The sequence below is a fragment of the Pinus tabuliformis genome, chromosome 3_2, assembly GCF_031772625.1.
Source record: "Pinus tabuliformis cultivar Carrire ecotype Pingquan chromosome 3_2, CPIR1, whole genome shotgun sequence".
NCBI classification, from domain to species: Eukaryota; Viridiplantae; Streptophyta; class Pinopsida; order Pinales; family Pinaceae; genus Pinus; species Pinus tabuliformis.
Window position 1 is genome coordinate 379,559,627 of NC_142302.1, and position 24,715 is coordinate 379,584,341.

The window sequence follows — 24,715 nt, forward strand, 5'->3', positions numbered from 1 at the left end:
CTTCTATCAGTTTTGTAGGTCTCTCCCCCTCCATTTTTGTCCTTCCTTGCATTTCTTCAGTTGTCTCTTTCTCTCTCCCTCTCTAACTCCCCTTTGGTGTCTCGTGGAAGTGTAACCTACAACGTATTTTGATCATACGATTTTCTCCTAACTCTCGTAGTTGGGGGGCAATCTATTATCATCAAAAAATGATCACCTAGCTATTTCTAACTAGGTGGATTGAAATACACTATGTAGGATTAATTTTACCATGGTAAAATCACTTTCACGATGGAAATAATTTAGTAAACCATTTTTATTAAATTATTTCTGGTTAAAATTAAAAAACTCATGAGAATAATTGAATAAATCATTATTTATTTAATTTTCTCTAGGAATAATTATTAAATCATTGTTTGATAATTATTCATTGTCACATTTGACTAAATCCCCTAGGAATAATTAAATGAATCACTATTTATTTATTATTCCTTAATTCTATTATTGAAATAATTGTTAAATCACTATTTAATAATTATTTCAATTTCACACCATTCTTAATCCTAGTGAAATAATTAATAAATAATTTTATTTGTTAATTATTTCCAAATAAAGATATTTGACCATTTTGAATATATTTTCCCTCTCCAAAAAATATAATAAAGTATTCCTAATGGTTAGATCTTGATTTGGTAAATATTATTTTATTATTATCCATTTTTGAGATTAACTCAATACTTTGTTATAAATAGGAGGGTTTTCCATTCATTTTTCACCATGATCATTATCATCGCCACCATTATCATCTTTTTTCACTTGATCTCCCACTTGAGTTCTACACATTGTTTTTGGTTTTTCACACATTGTAAGAGAGAATCGATTACTGAAGCATCAAGGACATCAAAGGACCCATCCCACGGAGGGGGATTTGTAGACCCTTTTGTAGATCTCCTTCATTAGGTGTTATCAATAAAGATTTATTATTCATTTTAAAAGTCTTTCCATTTGGTTTATTCCATTGGATATATATTGTTGTTTATTGTTTTGGATCGTATTTGTCATTTTGTTGCATGTTTTTCTATTCTTATTATTGCAGATCTGAAGCGTAATCAACCATAAATTGTTGTTAGGGTCACGTGTCACCAGTGACTTAAGTGAAATGTTTTTGGTACACCTTCCAAGAAATTTCATACTAGAAATACCATACCATGTGTGTTCATATCGGGTGATATATATTAAGGAAAAAATGACATAATATATTGAACATATATGTTGTGTATAAAAAATGGAGCTCAAAGCTAATGAAAAAATATAAACAGATATAAAAAGTATTAAGGAATAATGGATACTTACAATATCTAGGAAAAATAGGGGTTTTTTAAATTGGGAAGGTGCATTGGGTTCATATTGGTAGGGGGTTATATAAAGTGATTTTTAGAGGTATTTTGCAATATGTAGTCAAATTGAGGGTATTGTTTAGTATGCCATTAATGCACATGCTATGTCAGAGGTTCATTGAGTGAAGCCCCCATGGGGATATCTAAAAAAATTTGATCTCAATTTTAGGACCTACAACCTTGTTTTCATTTTTAAATGGAACCCAAAGTCAAAGTATAAAAATTTAGAGCTCACGTATTCACTATTTGTGTGGCGATCTTCACTTTTGTATGCTTTGTGAACATAATTTGTGATGTGATATACTATCAAACTTGTATATGAACCCTTTGGCATACACTTTCTGGTTGGAGCATGTTAATTTCATGACAAAATGTCTAGAATGTGGATTTTTGATTGACCTATACCCGCATTTTTGAATTTCGCATCTTGTGGCCTAGGTATTTGAAGTTTATTGAAACAAGACAATATTTTAAAGCCTAAAATCATGTGAGAACTTGGTACAGTTAACTATGGAGACAATCTGAAAGTCAAATTCATGAGGCATTCTAGAATATGTGAAGTTAATTGTTGTTCTTCTTCTTAATCGTTATGAGCATAAAGTCTTGAATTGTCACCTTGTGGACTTGTAATGATTATGACTACAATTGTAAAAATTTTGACAAGTTTATTCCAGTGACCAAACAATGGGTGATTTCGTAAAAGTATTCAACATAGGTCCTCATCTATAGTGACATGCCATGAATACATATACTTACTCTTCTTCCTACCAAAGCTAAGTGAAGCTAACAATAGAATGTCCAAAGCTTGTTCATTACATTTATGACAAATAATTCCATGAAACATCTAAGGTAACTTTATGAGAAAACAAATGTATGTCACACTTCTTCAATTGATGAAGAATTGTAGCCACCAGATACATTGCTTGAAAGCTTCTAAATATTAATGTTCTTTTCGAAAGAATAGAGGTATTAACAAGCAATTCTGAATCTTAACTTCCAATATGTTAAAGTCCTGAATTAAGGATTAACCATTGACAATTAGGATTTCTACTATTGAGGCATTATATTATTGAAGAATTTTATGGTTAGGGCTTTCAAATCTTCAACAATAAGCAATTTTGGCTATATCATCATTGTTTTACTTTAGTGCCTTCATTGTCATTATCTAAAGCAGACAATAAGGGTTTCTTATCATTATACAATAGCAAGAGCTTCTTCCATATATCAACTAACAAAGGTATAACATCAAGGGTTGCATTGTCTTATCATTGAGGGTTTCTCTTATTATTGTAGTACAATTTTGGAGTAAGGGTTTGGTTGACTATTGTATCTATATTTATTGCAAGTGGGCCATTTTACCTGGTACTGGTGCCCACAACATCTTGCTAGAAATTACTCAATGTAAGTGGGTCATTGTCACTAGTACTAGAGCCCATATGTTATAGACATTTTTGGGCACTACAACCCCAAGCATGAAATGTACATAAACCAAGGGATCCTAAGTCCCTAAAAGTGTTGTTCTAACCCCTAAAGGAACAAGGTCAACTGATTACAGCTTCTCCCAGAAGTTCTCCATGAAAAACTGCTCAGAACTGGTCAAAACAGGATCATTTCAGCTGCTCCATGGGCAAAGTGCGTTGCATCTCACCTAAATACATTGTGTGGGTGCGTTGCATTTCAAAAATCCCTTCTATGGGGTGCGATGGACGAGAAGTGACAAATGGCAATGTCATTCCGCGAGGTGGAGAGGCATGGAATCTTCCAAAAACTTCTCCTGTGACACTTGCCTCTCTGAATTCGACCAAGGATGAGTAAGAGATCATCAATCTCCAAGTGGAAGCAAGAACTATCAAAGGGAAGACACTAATCAAAACACAAGCTGACTCATCTCCCTTACAGATATCTATATATGGATCCCTCATCCCAGAGATCCAGAGGCTGGAATTTTGCATATTGTAAGGAATTGTTGTTGGTTTCTTGAGACAACATCAGAGTGTTGGGTGATCTAAGCTTTGTATGAGGTGAAGAGGGGCTTCCTTGCTGAGAGGATGATGCTGGGTCAGAACAACTGGTTGTAACTCCCTTGGCTCTTTCTTGTTTATCAATAAAAGCTATTCAAGTTTTCCTCCATACTCTTGTGTCATTTATATTTTATGCATTTGTATGGTCAATTTACATCTGATCCTAGATTGTTTATGATTATAGATCCATGTTCTTGTATAGTGCTATGCTACTGTGATCTTACAGGTACTCTGTGAAGCTGAGCGTACAAGGGAGCAAGTAGCGAAAGACTATCAAGAGAGAGAGGAATCGAACTAGGATATTAGCGCAAGACAGAGGTTGGTCTTCTTCGTTCTTCTCTCATCTATATTTCATAAAGGAAAAACTAAAGTAGCTTTACTTTGTTTGTTTCTAAGGTAGCTATCACACCTTAGTGGGATAAGCAGTTCTGTGTAGACACTTTTCCCTGTAACAAAATGGCGACTCCACTGGGGACGAATTAGTTTGTTTGTTTATCTTCCTTGTTGTATATTTCATAAACTTACTGACGGAGCCTGAAGTCGAGCCAGGTAGCTTTCGAACTGCATTTTCCATGCAAATGCAAAGTAGATAAATGCCACTTCAGTCAATCTCCGGGATTTGTTTATGACTTAAACAACTGATTCAAAAACTCTCTGATTGCCCCTTGTGGTAGCTCTTAGAACCTCCTTAGATCTACCCCTGATTGTTGCATCACTTATTACCATTTGCTCGGCCGAAACCCATGAACTGAACTGCAAACTGTGACCCAGAAACCAAGCAAAGTCTCGTCTCTGGTCAAGCGCAGGTACTGTTCTGTGAATCTGAAATTCAACGCACTTCCCAAGTGTAGTAGGTGCGCTGCATTTCAAATTCCCTATGTTACAGGTGCGCTGATCAAACTAGGCATTGTTCAGTTTTGGTTTCTGTGATTCATTCTTTCCACTTCTATTCATGAATTTTGCTGCCTGTAATCAGTATATCTCTGTTTGAAACCCCTTTTCCTTGCTGTTATTTCGCCTCCGTTGTACAAAAGAACTGTAAATGTTTTTGTGTATTTGTTGAGTCATTTTCAGTTCTCCTTTGCAAAAAGTAACGTAATCGTACTATCGTCCTTTGATTTGAAAGTGTCGCAAGTGTCCTTTTCAGTCATAGGAAAGAGTTTGGTTGCTATTGATAGTCGATTATCCTGTTACTATTGTATTTGGTCTGAATTTGTGTTTTTTCTAGTGTCGAAAGCAAGTATTCATTTCCGAATCATAAAGTGTTGTGATTGTCTCCATTTCTGATTTCGAAAAGAAACTTGTTAGTAATTGTCGCTTGAAAAGTAATTCAGATTTGTGCATTAGCTTTCTTTTACCATTCGCATACAAAGAAAGCCGAAAACAAATACATGCATGTGCATTTGCATTTATACTGTTTGATTGGTTTGATTTAGGACAGTGCATTTAGAGTGTGCTCTTTGCTCTTTGTGAAAGAATACTATCTCTCTTTCCTTAGTAGTTAGGATTTTCATTGCACAAAGAAGATAAAAGACTGTTTATCATCTTAGATTTCATTTTAGGAATTATACATCTACATCTCGCGGTGAACCTGAAAGGAAAATTTCTTAAACAAGATCAACTATAAAATAAATTCAATGAATCTAACAACGCTTTGGAACCTAACGCACAACATTTAGAAGTCTAGGCTAGAGACGTATTCCGGTGTCGTAAAGCCTAGTAACTGTTGTTCTCACTGATGGTTGGGTGATTCCTCCACTTTGAGACGATAAGTGCCAGTACGAACTTGTGCTCCCACGTACCGTCGAGTATATTTTGGGAGACCACAATAGGCTTAATCCTTTATCCATAGGAAGCCGTGTCTGCCGCCCTATCGATCGCAATGCACCGAACACAACATTCGAGAAGATTGACTTCCGTACCGTAAAAAGTATTCTGCAGTTTTGCGATTGGTTTGGTAATCCCTCTACCTAGATTTCCAGAGCAGTCCCTTTCGTTCCTTTTCAGACTCCTTAACGGAAAAGGTCCATCTAAGCACTTGTCACTTCGGGCTCATTAAAAATCGAAGGCGACTAGAGTCATCTTTTGTTTTTTCTCGACTCTTAAAAATTGAAAAAACAAGTTGTGTCAAAGCGTCTAAAATTTATTTTAAACGGAATAATCATCACCCTTTCCTACGTTGATCTTAGGTTGAGAAAATGGAACCCACCAACCAAGGAATTCCCCTTGGAGGAAATCCTAGTCCCTTCTCCTCTTGGGGAGATGTTGGTGCACCCCATATGGCCACATTTTCGCTTCCAGGATTGACAATCAGCTTGCCCGTATGGCTCTTCTCAACCTCTGTCGTTCAGAACACCGCAATTCCTGAACAATCGAGTCAGCAACTAGACGAATCCAGAGTTACCCACCAACCTTCTACTTCCTCCAATTCTTCCTCTCCTCCTTCTTCTTCACTTGATGGGGTTGGTAAAGCCAAAAATCAAGTACCTGAGAAGAAGAAGGAAAAGAAGAAGAAAGAGAAGAAGAAGAAGGAGCCAAAAGCGAAAGGGGGAAACCAAGCGTCGTCTAGCGAAAATCCACACACTGCACCGACCAGGCCTAAATCACCATGTGTCATTTGCAAAGGAGACCACTATCATAGAGATTGTCCTTGCATCCCTCGGATCTTAAGGGACTGGTCTCCTCGTTTGCACAACCCGGTGTCGTCAACCTCTGATGATCATGTTGAAAACACACCGTCGACTAGTGAAAGTGAAGACCCAGGACAAAAAGGAAAATATAGATTTCCTTGTAAACTGTGCAAAGGTGACCATGCCGTCCACCGTTTTCCCTTCTTAGACGAGGCTAAAAGAGTTTTGGATGATCGTCCGGTTTCACCGTTACGACTTCCTCCTGGATATAAAAAACTCTTGTCGAGTCCGTCACTAGTTGAAAAGCCGGCTGACCCGCCCAGGTGGTCGGCCAAAGCATCTATCATTGAAGACAAACCATCTGAACCCATACCAGATGAAAGTCAAAAGGTCAAGGCGGTAGTTGACCCAGTCTTGCCTTCAGAGGTTCCATCTTCAGATGATACAATCACAGAAGAGAATAAGGATGACACCATCCAAATTCTTTTTGTAAGCACAGACTCCGATGAACATGGGGGCAATTTACCCGTTCCTTTACCGCAGGAAGGAAGTTCGTCAGAGTCATACCCGACCGTCTATTCGGTCCCACCTCCAAGCAACCTAGTTGTTTCCTTAGACTGGAATCAACTAGGAAGACCCCGTTTACCGGCTAGTGTACCATTCCGAATTATTTCTCAAATATATAGAATGGTTATGGCCGGTACCATCATAGATGAAGGGGCTTCTGTGAGTATCCTTTCCTCGACTGCTTGGAAAGCGCTTGGTTCGCCATCGCTTTTGCCTGAGATGAGAAATCTAACAGGCTTTGACAAAGGAACCAGTCGACCGTTAGGGATCCTTCCCAATGTGCCCATAACATTGAGAGGGAAAACTGTTCACATGAACGTAATGGTAGTTCAAGGACCCCTGGATTATAATCTACTCCTTGGACGAGACTATATTTATTGCATGGGAGCTATTGTCTCATCACTCTTTAGAGTGATGTGTTTTCCGCACGAAGGAAGAGTGGTCAAGCTCGTAGACCAGCTTTCATTTCCCAGATCACACAGAGCAAATAGTCATATGCCATCCCTGAATGGTCTTTTCACACAAGGAATGTCTCATCAATCTCCAGTCCGTCCACCCGATGAGCGCGAGTGATTCAGGGAACATGACTAAAACCCAGGGGGCATGCACTCTGGTTTGCTTCGGCAGGAAAACTTCAGGTATAGGGTAGGTTTCTGCGAGAGATATATGACTGGACTGTACTCCCGTACGTGATTGGAAGAGGGGGTTAGACTGGAATAAGATTCTCTTGTCAAAGTTATGTGAGTGGATTGTCTCACCTTTGTCTATTTCGGTAGACATCGCCGGAGAAGTGTTTTGTTTGCGCTGTGAATAGAACAATCTTTGGTAACCTGAAAGAGGTAGACCTTTCCTGATAAAACAAATGTTTTGTTGGAGATTTGAAAGGTGACCTTGAAACTCTGTTTTATACCTGGGGGCATGCAAACCTTTTGGTGTGCAAGCGAAGAGCGACTATTTATTTTTTAAATTTGTAGGTCCTCTAACCCTTTAAACTCGTAGGATTGGTCGTTTCCTAACTTGCATAAAGAAAGGATGTGGGGCAAAACTCTAAAAATTGTCGTTTTAAAATGGGACATTCTTATTATACGACTGGATTAATCGAGCAGTTTTAGCGCATAGTTCAAGCTCGTTAAAAAATAAACATAAGCCATGAGCAAATGTTTCTCCCCGCGTTTAAGCTCATTAAAAAATGAACTATTTCCCGGTAAATAACCATCGTGAATGTAGTACTTCAGCCTTTAAAAGCCTTGGTTGTGTTCTCATCATCACCTCCACTCTGTATTGGCCGATCATTCACCTCCATTTGATTGTTTACCCCTTTTGAGGAACAACTGTGAAGAGTGATCTCACTAGCCATCCTTGTAACACTGCCATGATTGGAAAATTCCAAACCTTACCTGGAATCAGCTGCTACCCAATTTTATCACTCGTTCCTCAAGAGAGGAGTCTCCTTTAAGCTCTTTTCAACTGACTCGTAAAATATGAAAAGATCACCGAGCCATTGGCCTCTCCAGCTCGTTAAAGGGACCAGAAGTGTTATCCCTCCTTTAGATTTTAATCTTTTTGGACCTGAGGGATTATTACACAAAAATATCAAGCACTTGTTTTGTTCGGCTCGTTAAAAGTATCAAAAATTCATCCCTTCTGTATTGTTTTATACTTTTTCGGACTTAAGGGATTAGATGACGAAAAAGGAATTTTGGAGTTTCCTTTACGTACCTTTTCAGACTCTCTAAAATTGAAAAGGACCGAGTTATCTTTGTCGTTAAACTCGTTAAAACTTAATAGCGACAAACTTGTCCATAGCAGACAAGAACGGGTTTCACTATCACTAGGCTCGTTAAAACATAGCGATGGGTTTTCCCGAAGGGAAAATTATAGAACAAGCATATGTTATCCTCCTCAAGCTTGACAAAGATAAAGAGGTACTGGTCTGCAATGATTGGGGAAAAATTGGGAAGAAAACTTGAAGAAACTTTGTCGGTAGCAAGTCGCTCTTGAACATGACACTTTCACTCCGCATCCAAGTCAGGTTGGGTTGTTTCATTCACTGGTCACATCACCATGGTCCCATCACACCATCCACATTTGGGGTTAATGCTACTAGTCCATCACGTCAGTGTCGCCGATATGTTTAAGAGAAGTCATTCAGAGAATTCACCTGTGTCTCACCCGCTACAATACATTTACACTCCATTCTTTCATGACCGCCACCCTAAACCTTATGTCATCAGATTGTTTTCACCTCCATTAAAATCATTTGCTCCGTTCCATGTCATTGATGTGGGATTCATCAAGGCCCTCCTGTGATGGATCGCTTCTTGTCGACATCAGCTCATTATCCAAGAAGTCGATCTAGGAACACCCCGTTCAGTACTTTGAAGCTTGCATGCCTCAATGGCAAGTTTCTCACTTCCGGCGACATGTTTACATCAATGGCCTTCGACCGAAAGATTTTGCGTGGTGTTCGACGCCAAGTCCTTTATTCACATCACGTGAATTGTACTGCAGTACCTTGAGGGTCATTATCATTATCGATGATTCCTCTCGTGCCTGTTAATAGCTTACATCATTGGCTGGTAATCAGGCGATGTCTTTCCATGTTCGACTCCAGAACATCTCTCACATGGATAGACTTGTACTTCGAGTGAAGATCGAACGAGATTGAAGATCCCGGATCTAGTTTCATCCATCCGGGCTGCGATATATATTTAGGGAAATAAAGACATCAAATGTACATCATTGCTGTACAGATAATCATCCAATCAAAGGGATGATGGCTCTACCAGAATCATCAGTCTACACTCAGACGATTGTCTGTCCTATGTACATGAAAATGAATTTATAAAGCTGAGCATGGGAATGCCCGCCTCAGCTAGATCATGAAAATTTTATGAAGATAATGTATTGTATTGTATCTTATTACAGGTCTCCTCCCAGCTTGAAAGAACTTCGGATCCTCATAATAAAGCATTTCACCCGACATCAAAAGATTAACGACCTCATGCTTTAGGGGGCAACTGTTATAGACATTTTTGGGCACTACAACCCCAAGCATGAAATGTCCATAAACCAAGGGCTCCTAAGTCCCTAAAAGTGTTGTTCTAACCCCTAAAGGAACAAGGTCAACTGATTACAACTTCTCCCAGAAGTTCTCCATGAAAAACTGCTCAAAACTGGTCAAAACAGGATCATTTCAGCTACTCCATGGGCAAAGTGCGTTGCATCTCACCTAAATACACTGTGTGGGTGCATTGCATTTCAAAAATCCCTTCTATGGGGTGCGATGGATGAGAAGTGACAAATGGCAGTGTCATTCCGCGAGGTGGAGAGGCATGGAATCTTCCAGAAACTTCTCCTGTGACACTTGCCTCTCTGAATTCGACCAAGGATGAGTAAGAGATCATCAATCTCCAAGTGGAATCAAGAACTATCAGAGGGAAGACACTAATCAAAACACAAGCTGACTCATCTCCCTTACAGATATCTATATATGGATCCCTCATCCCAGAGATCCAGAGGCGGGAATTTTGCATATTGTAAGGAATTACTGTTGGTTTCTTGAGACAACATCAGAGTGTTGGGTGATCTAAGCTTTGTATGAGGTGAAGAGGGGCTTCCTTGTTGAGAGGATGATGCTGGGTCAGAACAACTGGTTGTAACTCCCTTGGCTCTTTCTTGTTTATCAATAAAAGCTATTCAAGTTTTCCTCCATACTCTTGTGTCATTTATATTTTATGCATTTGTATGGTCAATTTACATATGATCCTAGATTGTTTATGATTATAGATCCATGTTCTTGTATATTGCTATGCTACTGTGATCTTACAGGTACTCTGTGAAGCTGAGCGTACAAGGGAGCAAGTAGCGAAAGACTATCAAGAGAGAGAGGAATCAAACTAGGAGATTAGCGCAAGACAGAGGTTGGTCTTCTTTGTTCTTCTCTCATCTATATTTCATAAAGGAAAAACTAAAGTAGCTTTACTTTGTTTGTTTCTAAGGTAGCTATCACACCTTAGTGGGATAAGCAGTTCTGTGTAGACACTTTTCCCTGTAACACCATAATTGTTGTCAAATCATTTTTTTTTTCAGGGTGGTTGGGTGGTGCTAGGTAGGTGATTTAATTCACCTTCAGGTTGTAGCCTAAAAATACTTTAGGGTGGCAAGGTGGTGCAACGGAAAGTTGGAGATTGCAGGTGATTGGAGCATCCTTCCAGTGGGTGCTGGTAAAATAGGGTGTAGAAGCATCCTTTCAAGAGTTGGAGCTACCTAATAAAACTAGAACACTTTATCTAGAGTACTAGGGAGTTGGGGCTTACCTTTCAGTTGGAGCTAAAGCGTTATGTAAGCATAAAATTATTAGAGAAGCATTTGGTGGTTTTTCTCTTGGAAGTGTTTCCACCTAAAAGTTCAATGTCTACTATCTTTTATTTTGTGCACTATTGATTTATGGTTTTAATATGATGATGAAAATAATTAATGCTCTGAAAAGAAAAAATAACAAATTTTAAGTCAAATACTGGTTCATCCCTCTCTTAGTATTTCCAACAATTGGTATCAGCGTCAGTGCTTGTACAATCAGTCTAACTACTAAAGGGAGATCATGGAGCACACCAAGAATGAAGTTCCTCTGTTCAATAGGAAAAACTATGCACTATGGAGTGGAAGGATGCAATTATACATACTTGCACAAGGATATGATATTTGGGACACTGTTGAAAATGGTTACACTATACCATCATCTCCTCCAATATATGAAAAAGATAAGAAATTTGTTGAGAATGATGCCAAAACCAAGAATGCCCTTATAAGGGGAATCTCTAAATTTGTATATGTTAAGGTTTTGGGATGTAAAATAGTTGAGTAGCTTTGGTGTAAGCTTCAAAATATATATGATGGAGATTCAAAGGTCAAAGAAGAAAAACTTCAAATTTGTAGAACATAATTTGAGCAAATTAAGATGAGAGAAGATCAAAATATTGCAACTTATTTTCATCATGTAGACGAAGTAACAAATTCCATGGAAGGACTAGGAGAACCAAAAAATAAAATACTATTGTGCGAAAGGTTCTAATATCTCTTCCAATGAGATTTAATCCTAAAGTTTCTATCCTAGAAAACATATCAGAGCTGGAAAAACTTAGCATGGATGAGCTACAGGGGATTCTTACAGATTATGAAATGAGAATTGAACAAGAAGAGTCATCTACAAGTAAAGAAACATTCAAGGCCTCAAATAAGACAAGAAAGAACAAGTAGGAACCAAAACAAAAGTCTAGCCAAAGTAATAGCGAGGACTCAGACGAAGAAGTATATAACCTCGTAAGGAAACTCAAGAGACGAACCAACAAGTACAAAGGTAAGCTCCCTCTAAAATGTTTTAGTTGTGGAAGAATTGGTCATTTTGCTTCAAAATGCCCCTATGCAAAACAATTTGACAGTGATGAAGAAGATGAAGCTCCTAAGAAAAATAAAAATCAAAAGGGGAACATGAAAAAAAAAATATTTCCTAAGAGAAGCTTCTATTCTAAGGAAGACAATTTTTCATTTGATAGTGATAGTGAGAGTAACAATGATTCATAATAGATATTGTCTATGGATTTTGAAAATGAAAATTTCCCCGAGGATGAAGAAAATTTGGAAGGAGAAGTTGATCTGAAAGGCGAATTGATAAGTGCTCTTGATGATTTGAAGGCAGAAAGGAAAAATGTCAATAAATTGAAAAAGGAACTAAATAAATTAAAAGAACAATCTAAGGACTTTGAAAATATCATAATCAATTTAAAAACAAAATTAGAAGAATCAAATAATTTTGAAGAATCACTCAACAAAGAATTGGAAGAAAGCTCCAAGATAAGAGAAAAATTGGAAGAAAAAATAGTCTCCCTCTAAAAGGAAGCCTAGAAGAAAAATGTGCAACAAAATTTCATGAACAACTCAAAAATACTGGAAGAGATAATTGGTAATCAAAGGTCATGTGATGACAAAACTGGGTTGGGATATAATACAAATTTCGTTAGGGGATTAAGCTCTATGGCGGGGAAGGAAGATAAAAAAAAGGTTATGCTGAAGTTTTCAAATAATCCATTAGGAAGTAGCATCCATCTTCAACTAAAGATCAACCAACTAGAATAATGCCCAAGCAATGACCAGCTGGAAACTCACAGGAAGGTTCATGGAGAAGTGCAACACCAAAAATATTCTCTTTGTTATGAAACCAGCTCACAAAAAGATAGAAAAGATAGATCAACACCTTAGAATTCAGCCTCTTCGAGGGGGCAACCTCCTTTACAATACACAAATGAATGATTCCTTGATTATTCAAATGACAAAACCTCCTTTCTATATATAGGAGTCTAAGGAGTCACAATATAACCTAGCCGACCTAACAATAATAATATAAAGGCACAAAAATAACAATAGAGGGATTCTATGGGGCATAGTAATAACAATATGGGGACAATAGGGGCACAACAATATTAATAAGGGATACAACTACAATAGTAATGGGGTAATCACTAGTATTATAGGGACCTAACATGGCCTTCTCCTTCAAAAAAGTGTTGTCCTCAACGCTTGAGTATTTCTGGATGCTTCTGTATAAAATTCTCATCCTCCCATGTGGAATCTTCAGCGGATAAGTTCTTCCACTTGATGAGATACTCCGAAATTGATCGATTTCATAGCTGTCAAGTTCTTATTTCTATGACTGCTTCCGGCTCCAATATAATTTTTCCTTCCTCGTCAAGTTCTGGAAATATTGTTTGAACTGGGAGCTTGTCGCCTATAAACTTCTTTAAACATGAAACATGGAAAACTGGGTGCACTTGAGAAGCTGTAGGAAGCTCCAATTTGTATGCCATAGTACCAATCTTTTGCAACACCTTGTATGGACCATAATACTTTGGTGATAATTTATTATCCTTCTTAACTTGCTTGAGGGACATTTGTTTATATGGTTGTAGCCATAGGGATACCCAATCACCTACATCAAAACTTCTTTCGTTGCGATGTTGATCTCCCTGTTGTTTCATTCTATTTTGTGCCAACACAAGGTTATCCTTTAAGAGTTGGAGGACTTGTTGTTGATGCTCGATGTGATGTTCCACTGCTTGAACCTTACAATTTTCTTTTAAATATGATGTGATTGATGGTGGCTGATATCCATAAAGTGCCATAAATGGGGTCATTTTTATTGCTGTATGGAAGGACGTGTTACACCACCATTCAGCCATAGGCAACCATTTGACCCATTGTGTCTGTTTATCAGATACAAAGCAACGAAGATATCCTTCCAAACATTTGTTTACTATCTCAGTTTGCCCATCAGATTGAGGATGATAAGATGAGCTATGAGCTAACTGAGTATCGAGACAAGAAAATAATTTTGTCTATAAATTTCTAGTGAAAATGGGATCTCTGTCACTTACAATAATCTTTAGGTTTCCATGTAGCTTTTGAACTGTTTCCATAAATGCAGTAGAAACTGTACCGGCTTTAAATGGATGTGATAATGCACAAAAGTGTGCATACTTGGTAAGTTTGTCAACTACCACCATGATGACACTCTTTCCTTCAGACTTGGGTAAACCTGTGATAAAATCCATTGAAAACTCCTCCCAATGTTAGCTTGGAATGGATAAAGGTTGTAATAGACCCGGGGTCTTATTTGTTTCAACTTTATTTTGTTGGCAAACCAAACATTCCACCACAAACTTTTGAATATCTGATTTAAGGCCATCCCAAAAAAATTCCTTCTTAACCCTGTGGTAAGTTTTTAAAAATCCCGAGTGCCCTCCTAAGGGAGAAGTGTGCAATTCCATAAGAATATTTTGCTTGAGTTGGGAAGTCTTACAGAGGTATAAGCAATCTTTGTACCGTAACGAATCATTTTGCCAGCTAAATGTATCAAATGTACTGGAATCTTGTTGTAACTTTCGAATAAGTTCTCACACTTCTTCATCGTTCTTCCATTCCTCCCTTGCTTCATTTATCCAATCTGGTTGGATAATAGAAATGGCTCACAACAATGCTTCCACATCCTCATCCTTTCTTGAGAGTGCATCTGCCACCATATTTTGTTGAGATTGCAACAAGATGATGGAGCTTAGTGAAAAGAGTCGCCTTCACTAAGTGGGTCCGCAGGCTATTTTTGGCGCAAGTCTATTTTTAGACTATGTCTATTTTTAGACATATGGATCATGTCTATGGATTGCAGGTTGTTATTTATGGATGATTGATCAAGTTGGAAAAAAATAGATGGACTTCTATTTTTGATGAAAGTGTGAGTGATCATAGTGTGAGTGATCAAAGTCTATTTTTAGACTGGCTGTCAAAAATAGAAAAGTCAAATATTATTATCTCACAATAATATTTGGACTATAAACTTAATCTTATTCTCTTGGAGCACTTCAGTTTGAGCTACAGAGGTGGCACATGAAGCTGTCAGAAGGAAATACGCTTTTCTTATGAGTCAGTTGAGTTGTTGCATGCATGACTTCAGTTAGAACTCAATCAGTTGAGTTTGGTGGAGTTGATTGTGGAGTTGATGGAGTTGTGTTCAGTTTAGCTTTGTTAAACTGGTTGTATTTAGTCTAACTGGCAAATAGACTAGAGATGAGTTGGGTGAATTAGTTATTAATTAATTCACAAGTTATTAACTCATAATACAACTAATGAATACATCAGTTAACTCAGTTGCATGTCAGTGCATGTTCAGTTCAACAGGGACAGGTGGTAGAGAATCAGATTGCTATCAGTTGTGACTATAGTTGTGCACCAGATCTTGCACAATCAAGGGATTGAGTATGCCAATGAGTTTTCTCACGTATTTTCCCACATTATAGCTTGTGCTCATGTCCAACAAAGTGTGAGTGACTATTTTGCAGGTGAAAAACGAGTTTGGTGAGCCATTCTCATCACTTCTTGAGCAGGTATTGAGCAGTGGAGGCAGGCAAGCAGTGGAAGAGATTTGGAGATCAGATCTGAGCTGTATTGTGTGTAACAGAGGTGGAGATACTTGTGAGAAGTATTATGCTGTGTAATGTTACATGACTCAATCATTAATATACAGATAGTTGGGGTTTTTAGCGAGATGCTTTCCCCAGGATACATACTGTGTTAATGTGTGAATGCTCTTGATGTTTTATTGTTATTGATGCTGCTATATTGATGATCAACGTAGAGGAGCTTATGTATTGTGTATGTTTTCCACAATAGTACATGATCAAGATAATCTCCATTGAATATGTGTTAAATTATTCAAAATTTCTACATGGTATCGGAGCTGTTGATCATCAGATCTACTATTCAGGAAGTGTTTACATTCTATTTCTTCAGGCAGAGTTTGTAATCGGGCCAGGTAGCCTCTGGATTCATCCTTCCTTTGGAAGGTGAGATATTCGGTGAATGCCCATACAGTCAATCTCTTTACGAGAAATATTTTGTTCTCACGAATTCTAGATCGGAAGCAGTTGAGTTGGTTGCTGGTTGAATTCGAATTTGCAACAGTGTTTTCTTGGTGACAACGCAGCAATGTCTTTCAACGGATTGCGATTGGAGTATGCTCTTGAGGGAAGCTCAAACTATATTGCATGGAAGGACAGGATGGAGGTAGTATTGGATGATAACGGGCTGAAGGAGTTCATAGATACGGATATCCCAAAGCCTACTGATGCTACTAAGACGGAAGCTTGGCAAAAGAAGACCGCAAAATGTCAAAGGATTCTGTTGGAGGGCGTGAAGGATCACATTGTGTCCAGCCTCCATGGAAAGGCTACTCCATATTTGATGTGGAAATAATTAACAGAATTATTCCAAAGCAAGAGCGATCAGAGGAAGCTGGCGCTCAAAGATAAACTCAGAAACATCAAATGCGAGAAGGGTGACAGTATTCCCAAGTATCTCACGAAGTTCACTCAGTGTCGAGATGAGCTGGGAAGTGTGGGGGTTACTGTCGATGATGAGGACTTGGTGAGCTTGGCTCTCCTTGGTCTTCCGAAGAGTTGGCATTCCTATCAGGACTCTGTCAATGGTCGGGAGAAGTTGTCAGGATGGGAAAGACTATGGTCAGATCTTGTGCAGGAGGAGATCAGGCGGAGTACCAGGGACAGATCTTCGTCAAAGGGAGCTGATGAAGAGAATTGTGCTTTAGCTGCCAAAGCAAAGAAAGGGAAGAGCAAGAAAGCTTCTCAGTCTGGTGCGAAAGGCAAGAAGCAGGAAATGTCCAAGGTGAAGTGTTTTCACTGTCACCAGCACGGACACTATGCCACAAATTGTCCGCAGAAGAATAAGAACAAGCAAGCTATTGGATCTGCAGGGGGAGAGGCCTTAGCTTCTCAGTTTGAGCTTGATTTTTCATTGATCGCATGCTTGGTTTCAAGTGTGATGGGATCATTGTGGTTCTTGGACAGTGGTGCGTCTTTTCACATGACGGGAGATAGAGATTTGTTCTCTGATCTGGAGGACAAAGATCTTGGAGTGCACATCGAGATGGGCAATGATGGTAGATACAGTGCGACCGGTATCGGTACCATTTCCTTTGAGAGGGAGTCTGGTAAACCCTTTGTATTGAAGGAAGTCATGCATGTTCCAGGATTGAAGAAGAATCTCATCTTAGTGGCGATGTTAGAAGACAAGGGGTATGATGTTGTTTTCAGCGAGGGAAAGGCCTTCCTGCGCAGCAAGACAACTGGTGAGACCCGGAAGATAGGGGTTCGAGTGAGGAACCTTTATCAGTTGCATGTAGATGGATGCACAGCAATGGTAGGCAAGGCAGAAGGATTGGTGAGCCGGGATGATGGCGAGTTGTGGCACAGGAGATTGGGTCACCTTCACCATGGAGCCTTGAAGATACTGCAGCAGATCACTACAGGGCTTCCTAAAGGCACACTTGCGCAGTCAGATCAGTGCAAGGGGTGTACTTTGGGGAAGTTTGTGAAAGCCACCTTTCACGAGAAGGATAGTCGTGCCACGACGATCCTTGAGAGAATTCACACAGACGTGTGTGGACCTTTCTCAGTTGCTTCGACAGCAAAACAGAGGTATTATGTGATTTTTGTTGATGATTTCTCTCGTAAGTGCTGGATCTTCTTCATGCAGAAGAAGAGCGAGACATATTCAAAGTTTTGTGAATTCAAAGCACTGGTCAAGAAGGAGTCGGGGAAGAAGGTGAAGGCTCTTAGGAGCGATAATGGTGGTGAATACATCTCGGACGAGTTCAAGGATTTCTGCAAGGCAGAAGGGATTCGTAGAGAGCTCATAGCTCCCCATAACCCACAGCAGAACGGGGTAGCTGATTGGAAGAACAGAACGATTGTGGGTGCTGCACGGGCAATGTTGCATGATCAGGGCCTACCCCTTCACTTGTGGGCGGAAGCATGCAATACAACAGTTTATGTGCAGAACCGTTGTCCTCATAGGATACTTGGCATGAGTACACCTGAGGAGACTTATTCTGGTAAGAAGCCTGATCTTTCTCATTTGAGGATTTTTGGTGCTAACGTTTACATGCATGTGACGAAGGATGCCAGGAAGAAGTTGGAGCCGACCGCAGAGGTTGGGATATTTGTGGGGTACACTGATACACCCCACAACTATCGTGTGTATTTGCCAGACAGTGGTAAAACTGTTGTGCGACGGGATATAAAATTTCAGGAGGAGAAAGCCATGAAGTGTTCGCTTGAGAGGGAGCTACACTTGCATGGAGATGAGGAGCTATTAGTTCCTAAGGATGAGCTTCAGGACGTGGATCAGCCACAGGACGAGGTTCATGGAGTGGAAGAGACCACTCATGCAGCGCCAACCATTAGAGGGCGAAAGCGCTTGACATAAGCTGAGCGACTGGCTCAAGATGCAGAGAAAGTTGTAGGACCACCTACAGCCCAACGTAGGCAGAGACAGTCACCTGATCGGTACACTGGATACATGGCTCTGATGAGCAAGTGTGTTGTGACTGAGCCATCCTCTTTCGAGGACGCTGTGGAGGATCCCGCATGGGTAGACACCATGGTGGAAGAGTATGATTCTATTGTCAGAAACAGTGCATGGGAGATTGTTACTAGACCGGAAGGGAAATCAGTGGTGGGTTCGAGATGGATCTACAAAGTTAAGCAGGCAGCTGACGGGAGTGTGGAGAAGTACAAGGCAAGATTTGTTGCCCGAGGCTTTTCACAGATTGAGGGGATCAATTATGAGGATACCTTTGCACCTGTCGCAAGGTATTCTTCCATACGGACGATTCTTGCTCTCTCAGCGCAGATGGGATGGCACATTCATCAGATGGATGTGAAGACTGCATTCCTCAACGGAGTCATTGAGGAGGAGGTGTACATTGAGCAACCCGAAGGCTTTGAAGTCTTCAGCAGCGAGTTGCATGTGTGCAGGCTCAAGAGAGCGTTGTATGGGTTGAAGCAAGCACCACGTGCTTGGTACACACAGATAGACAGCTATTTCACAGGACTTGGATTCTCTAAGAGCGAGGCGGATCCGAACCTATACCAAATTGTGGTGGAGGGTAAGTTGCTTATCATTGTACTGTATGTTGATGATTTGATTCTAACGGGTGATGAGCTGTTGATACTGTCATGCAAGAAGGATCTTGCTACAGAGTTTGAGATGAAGGATTTGGGCCTCCTTCACTATTTCCTGGGATTGGAAATATGGCAGCGCAGTGGTGGACTGTTTGTTTCTCAGGGCAAGTATGCTCAGGAGATACTGGAGAAGTTCAACATGCATGGCTGCAAGCCTGTTGATACTCCTCTTCCTGGAGGTTGGAGGAAGGAGGATGCCACTTCGGGAGAAGAAGTGGATGCCACTGTTTATCAACAGTTGGTGGGGTCGCTGATGTATTTGGTCAATACACGACCTGATATATGCTATGCAGTTAACCAGCTTTCACAAGCTATGGTTAAGCCTACCAAGCTCTTCTGGAAGGCGGGCAAGCATGTATTGCACTACTTGAGAGGCACATCGGGATATGGTTTGTGGTATAGACAGGAGGATGAGGTGAAGCTATGTGGCTTCACGGATGCAGATTGGGTAGGGAGCCCAACAGATAGAAAGAGCACATTAGGAGGGGTCTTCAGTATTGGATCGATAGCAGTTTCTTGGTACAGCAGGAAACAGAGATCCGTGGCACTCAGTTCAGCGGAGGCCGAGTATATGGCAACAAGTTTGGCTGCATGTGAGGCCATATGGATGAGGAAGATCCTAGTTGGTTTGTTCGGTTCTCATTTGGATCCTACTGTGATTTACTGTGATAACCAGAGTTGCATTAAACTCTCGGCTAATCCTGTATTTCATGATAGATCTAAACATATTGACATCAGGTACCATCATATCAGAGATTGTGTGCAGCGGAGGATCATGTTACTTTCGTACATTCCAACGGAGGATCAGGATGCTGATATTTTGACGAAGGCTCTCACCAGGAGCAAATTCGAGTACCACCGAGGCAGGATAGGGGTTGCTGATAATCCATATCTTGTCGAGAGGGAGTGTTGAGATTGCAACAAGATGATGGAGCTTAGTGAAAAGAGTCGCCTTCACTAAGTGGGCCCGCAGGCTATTTTTGGCGCAAGTCTATTTTTAGACATATGGATCATGTCTATGGATTGCAGGTTGTTGTTTATGGATGATTGATCAAGTTGGAAAAAAATAGATGGACTTCTATTTTTGATGAAAGTGTGAGTGATCACAGTGTGAGTGATCAAAGTCTATTTTTAGACTGGCTGTCAAAAATAGAAAAGTCAAATATTATTATCTCACAATAATATTTGGACTATAAACTTAATCTTATTCTCTTGGAGCACTTCAGTTTGAGCTACAGAGGTGGCACATGCAGTTGTCAGAAGGAAATACGCTTTTCTTATGAGTCAGTTGAGTTGTTGCATGCATGACTTCAGTTAGAACTCAATCAGTTGAGTTTGATGGAGTTGATTGTGGAGTTGATGGAGTTGTGTTCAGTTTAGCTTTGTTAAACTGGTTGTATTTAGTCTAACTGGCAAATAGACTAGAGATGAGTTGGGTGAATTAGTTATTAATTAATTCACAAGTTATTAACTCATAATACAACTAATGAATACATCAGTTAACTCAGTTGCATGTCAGTGCATGTTCAGTTCAACAGGGACAGGTGGTAGAGAATCAGATTGCTATCAGTTGTGACTATAGTTGTGCACCAGATCTTGCACAATCAAGGGATTGAGTATGCCAAAGAGTTTGCTCATGTATTTGCCCACATTATAGCTTGTGCTCACGTCCAACAAAGTGTGAGTGACTATTTTGCAGGTGAAAAACGAGTTTGGTGAGCCATTCTCATCACTTCTTGAGCAGGTATTGAGCAGTGGAGGCAGGCAAGCAGTGGAAGAGATTTGGAGATCAGATCTGAGCTGTATTGTGTGTAATAGAGGTGGAGATACTTGTGAGAAGTATTATGTTGTGTAATGTTACATGACTCAATCATTAATATACAGATCGTTGGGGTTTTTAGCGAGATGCTTTCCCGGGATACATACTGTGTTAATGTGTGAATGCTCTTGATGTTTTATTGTTATTGATGCTGCTATATTGATGATCAACATAGAGGAGCTTATGTATTGTGTATGTTTTCCGCAATAGTACATGATCAGGATAATCTCCATTGAATATGTGTTAAATTATTCAAAATTTCTACATATTTTGCTTCCCTTTTTTGTAGATGATTTCAAAGTCATAACCCAACATCTTCGTGACCCACTTTTGTTGCTCTTCAGAGGATAATCTTTGTTCTAAAACTTGAAGTGTATTCCCATTAGGTAGGGTTGCCATTTCATAAGTGCATGTAGTATTGCCAACATTTCCTTCTCATAAATAGCTTTGTGTAAAAACTTTCCCTTGATTGGACGACTTTCAAAAGCAATGGGTCTTTCATCTTGCATTAAAACAACACCAATTCCATTTCCTGAAGCATCACATTCCACAATAAAGGTTTTTGTGAAGTCCGATGTAGCTAAGACCGGTGCTTGGCACATTGCCTCTTTAAGATGTTCGAAGGCCTTTGTTGCTTCTAGAGTCCATGAAAATGCATCTTTCTTCAATAATGTTGTTAGAGGTGCTGTTATTCTCCCATAATTCTTAACAAACTTGCGATAATACCCTGTCAACCCAAGAAATCCTCGTAGATGCTTTATGGATGTGGGGATTTTCCATTCCTTAATGGCTTTAATTTTGCTAGGGTCTACCTTAACTCCTTCATGAGATACAATATGACCCAGATATTCCACCTATTGTACTCCAAAGAAACATTTGGATCTTTTTGCATATAATTGTTTCTCCTCAAATAGTTGTAGCACCCTGTCAACATGTTCAACATGATCCTTCCAAGACTTACTGTAGATTAGTATATAATCAAAAAATACTAACACAAATTTTCTAAGGAAGGGTTTGAAAATGGAATTCATCAAACCTTGAAATGTAGAAGGTGCATTGGTAAGGCCAAAAGGCATGACCAAAATAATGACCCTTATGAGTTCTAAACGTTGTTTTCGGAATGTCTTCAGTCTTCATTATGATTTGATGATATCCTGAACGAAGATCGAACTTGGTGAAGTAAATTGATCCATGCAATTCATCCAGTAATTCATCAATGATAGGAATGGGAAACTTATCTTTAATAGTGAGCTTGTTGAGCTCCCTATAATCCAGACACATACACCATGATCCATCCTTCTTGTGCACCAATACTTCTAGAGCAAAGAAAGAACTTTGACTAGGTTGAATTATACTAGCCTCTAGCATTTCTGCAACCATACGTTCAATTTTACTCTTTGGGCATAGGGATATCTGTACGGCCTGATGTTTGGAGGAACACTTCCTGGAATCAGATGAATACCATGATCATGATCATGAATAGGTGGGAGACCTTTGGGAGTCTCAAATACCTTGGAATGATTGTCCAAGACGTTTTGGAGATCTGGAGAGATAGATGATTTTGATGCGGAAACATCTAGCGAACATAATTGTGCAATTACACCTCTTTGTTCCTTTTTTAGAAGCTTTGTCATACCGTTAGAGCTGATTATCTTTCTCAGTTTCCCTGCAATACCCCTTAATTCAACTTCCTTTCCTTTCACAGAAAATTTCATGAAAATTTCTTGAAAATTAAAAGCTATTGTACCCAAGGATTGTAGCCATTGGACTCCTAGTACAACATCATCACCTCCCATTGGAATGGAAAGCATTGGCCTAGTCAATACATATTCTCCCATGGATAGCTTGATATTATGGCACTTTCCAGAGAAATTTATTGTTCCTCCATTTGCAACCATCACTTGACACTCTGGTGCTGGATATAGGAAACAATTCAATTCTTTTGCTACCTTACAATGAATAAAATTGTGTGTACTTCATGAATCAATCAACACTATTACCTTTTTCTTCTTGATTTGTCCTTCTATCTTGATGGTTTGAGGAGTGCTAATTCCAGCTAATGCATTACAAGATATGGTCGGATTCATTTCTTCTTTATCTAGGCTTTGTTCTTGGAGTATATCCTCTTCTTTTGACCTTTCTTGCTCCTTTTCTTCTTCCTCTTCACAATCTATGTAGAATAATTTCTTCTCAGCACACTTATGACCTTTAGCATATTTGCTATCACAACTGTAACAAAGCCCTTTTGCTCTTTTTTCTTCCAATTGTTGTGGTGTCAACCTTATAGGTTGTGGAAGACTAGGGGCAACAACACTTCCATCTTTATAGTTGTGAGTGGTATGCTTCCTGGTTTCCATAATTTTGCTTTCCACTTTTCTTGCTAACCTAAATTCCTTCTCTAATGAATCAGGTTCCCAAAGGCGAACATCATGTTGGATATTATCCTTTAAAGTCCCTATGAGCACATCAATCCTATGCTCCTCTGGAATATTTTTTACCCTTATGTTCAATTTTTGGAACTCCTCAATGTGCTCCATTATTGAACCCTTTTGTTTGAGACTTATCAATTGGCTAAACAAAGTGTTTCTTTTTGTATCCTCATAATGTGCTGTCAATTCTTCCGTAAAAATTGCCCAAGTGATAATTTTTTTACAAGAGAAAAGCCATTGACACCATACAAACTGATTTGGTTCCAAATATAAAGTTGCAATACGTACCTTTTGTGTGTTTTGCACATTATTGAGATCAAAAAATTGCTCCATCTGTAATATCCATGTTGTGGGATCCTTTCCATCAAACTTCCTCATATCGATTTTTGGAATATGGTGGGTCTTCAATCCAAAATTAGAGTCTATGAAATCATGATTAACATTTCTTTTGTTCGCATCATGAGTTTCCTTTACTACTCCTTCACCATTAGTAAGTATTTATTGTAGAAAATGTGTCAAAGCTGTCTTCAAATCTGCCATGCCTGTCTTCAAATTTGTGTTCAAATCTATCTTCAAATTGTCCATCTTAGCTTCCATGCCATTCATCGTAGCTTCCACGCCATTTATCTTAGCTTCTGTTAGCTTTTGTGAGAGTGACATTTGTTGCACTTGGTCTTGTAATTTTGATATATCATGTAGCATTTCTTCCTCTTCTTCATGAGTCATGCTAGAGCTTTTAGGTTGCTTACTAAGTGTTTTCATTTTCTTTCCTCGGGGCATCAGTTACCGATAATAATGCTCTACTATGCCCTTTGAATTCCTTCAAAATAATTTTTCAAACCAAGCTTAAGCAAGAATTTTAAAAAAATCTACACACCTTTTTTCACTTTGTAGGAGCTTGATATTGCCTCTGATGTATTTCTGTAATTTCGGATCATCTAGTTTTGAAATTGTGACCTACAGTAGCCCTTATGTCCTCTTTCCAATGCCACCAGTCTCATCCAAATTGGATTCTCCAAGGAAGAGTTATGCCAAATCTCCCACAGTGACCTGATTATAGACTAGTTCAGTAGAGCGAACTTGTATGATGTGCCACGTGTCCCTGTTTCAACCTTTGGCTCTGAAAAATATACACAAGAAGCTACAGTCCGTCCTCTTCCTATACCTTCTTATGAAATTTCAATATGATGCTCAGAGATAAAGTTATGACGATTTTACCCAGGTCACATGTTTGGAATGTAATTCAGGAGTCTGCAAAAAGACCAACTTCCTCAGATCATATC